The sequence below is a fragment of the Berghia stephanieae genome, chromosome 7 (assembly GCF_034508935.2).
Source record: "Berghia stephanieae isolate SIO BIC M18660-M18661 chromosome 7, UCSD_Bste_1.3, whole genome shotgun sequence".
Taxonomy (NCBI): Eukaryota; Metazoa; Mollusca; class Gastropoda; order Nudibranchia; family Aeolidiidae; genus Berghia; species Berghia stephanieae.
This window is the reverse complement of record NC_088366.1, coordinates 55,812,630-55,815,231: the sequence shown is the minus strand read 5'-3', so window position 1 is coordinate 55,815,231 and position 2,602 is coordinate 55,812,630. Positions and strand designations below refer to the sequence as shown.

Below are 2,602 nucleotides of genomic sequence, written 5' to 3'. Positions count from 1 at the left end.
AAATATATTTTTGTGTTTGTTGGGTGTGAAGTTTTGGGGAAAATCCTGAAAATTGCTGGTAAGGGGAGACTTAAATGTGTATGCTCTATTTCCTGTTTCTTTAAATGTGATATGTTCGGTGACATAACTTGGATATTTGCTTTACAATAATAATAATAAATGTACATTTATATAGAGCTTATGCCCAAGCTTCGAAGCGCTTCACATAACATATATACACATACATATACATACACACACTTAACTGAATGTATACACGAGTGCACACACGCACACAAACGCACTAACGCATGCACTTTGCAATAATTTTTGGCACAATCTAATTTAAATACTTCCCAAAGAGATAGGTTTTTAGTTTATTTTTGAATTTATCAACGCTGCTTTCAAGTCTGAATGACAGTGGGAGTGAATTCCAAGTGATAGGGCCAACTTTACTGAATGATCTATCGCCAAAACGTTTAGGATTAGTTCAACTTGATGGTGAATATAACACATTTATTTAGTATAATAACATTGTAATTTCAACCAATTTATTCATATTATTGCCACGTGGAATATTTGTAACACTGAGGCTCCGAATTCAGAGGACTAATCGCGCCTCATCAAATTTTTGAAATAAAATATTTTTGCTGCATTGGAATTCTCTGCGGTTATGGTGGTTGGCGTCGACTGTCTAGCGTCCCTCTCGCAGCCAGGCGGAGTTGTCGTAACAGTAAGGTCGTGGGTTCGAGCCGCCCCCATTTCACCCCGAAAATTTGTCTTCTGGCACTTTTCTACTCACTTCTTCATTTCCTGTTATTATCAATATAAGTCCCTGCTCCACTCACTTTTCTGAACTAGTTATTGTGTCCAACGCTGGGAACATGGCCAGCTATCTCGCATGTTAAAATCATTCTAAGATGGATGAGCGAAAAATCGTGTAAGAATTTGAGTAAAGAGTCTTTTTTTCCATAGCGGGACTCGAACGAGAGACCTTCAAGTCAGGAGCCGAGTCTTATAGCACAAGACAACAAAGGCTAAAATAAAAAAAAACAACAAACAAAAAAAAAAAAACGAGGCATTAAACGTCTACATATTCGCACGGAATACCGTCTACATGTACAAGTGAGTCATTTACATTCGACATTGAAGGGTATCTTACCCTCTCTCTCTCTCTCTCTCTCTCTCTCCCTCTTTCTCTCTCTCTCTCTCTCTCTCTCTCTCTCTCAGTGTGTCTTTGTTTCGGTTGATCTATCTATCTATCTATCTATCTATCTATCTATCTATCTATTTATCTATCTATCTATCTATCTATCATTATTGAATGTGCTATGAACAATATATCTAGATGGCTGAATGTGAAACATCATAGTCACGTTTGGTAAATATACTGAATATCTGATGTAACTACTCACATCTGATCGTAACTATTCAATAACTATCTATCTATCATCCATCTATCTATACTAACTTATTACTATATCTATCTATCATCTATCTATCTACTATCATCTATCTATCTATCTCATCATCTATCTATCTATCTATCTATCTATCTATCTATCTATCTATCTATCTATCTATCTATCTATCTATCTATCTATCTATCTATCTATCTATCTATCTATCTATCTATCTATCTATCTATCTATCTATCTATCTATCTATCTATCTATCTATCTATCTATCTATCTATCTATCTATCTATCTATACTATCTATCTATTTATCTTCTTCTATCTATTTCTATCTTATCTTCTTTCTCTACCTTTTTTTTTTATTATTTTTATGTCTAAACTGTAATGTTGGTATATCAGCCAATCCATAACGATCTCACTGTATTCATTGATTTATCTGTCTCTGTATTGTTCTATCAATCTCTTCAATCGCCCTCCTATTTATCTCTTTATATATATATATATATATATATATATATATATATATATATTATAATATATTATATATATATGAATGTTGGTGGGTACTCGTAGGTACGAATGTGCTCGATAATGATGGTTAGAGCTAATATAAAATATAAATTGTCAATCACATTATATATGGCCAAGACGTACGTTTCTGTGGCTTTTGTCTTCAGTCGGCATAATCCTAATATAACATACATTTTCTAACTGCAAATGTTTTCGCTTTAAGTCTTACTTTCAAAACCATTTTCACCCCCATATTATAACACCGAATCGATGATTTGGGTCTCATATTATCATTGTTATCCTTATAGTCAAACCGATTCGTTTCGATTTGATAGAGGAGAAGAAACCCTGGTGACAGTTCAATAACTCACAAGATTAGTGTGACGCACACTGAGAAAATACTTTTTTTTAATATGAATTTTGGCCAGAAATTTCTAATAACTAATTGGCCAGAAAATTTCTAATAACTAATTGGCCAGAAAATTTCTAATAACTTGTTCAAACGTCTTATCAAACATAATAATTACTTTAGACCTTAGAATTGAGAATTCTTGGGTGAAAGATTTGTTTAGTTTTAATACAGGAGCAAAAACCTCGGAGACAGCTCAATAGCACACTGAGAAAAAAAAAAACAACTTTAAAATAAATAACTTTGGCCATAAAATGTATTTATATTTTACACTCACATTCACTAAC

General features: G+C 33.0%; 1 protein-coding gene across 1 annotated transcript in view; it reads left to right on the top strand.

Moving 5' to 3' along the window:
- The first annotated feature begins 1,082 nt into the window (after positions 1-1,082).
- Positions 1,083-2,602, top strand: part of LOC144977521 (acetylcholinesterase-like) — a 148,720-nt gene continuing 147,200 nt past the window's right edge. The window contains exon 1 of the mRNA XM_078922830.1: positions 1,083-1,402. The gene's annotated coding sequence lies outside the window, so the exon portion shown is untranslated. The remainder of the gene's footprint in view (positions 1,403-2,602) is intronic.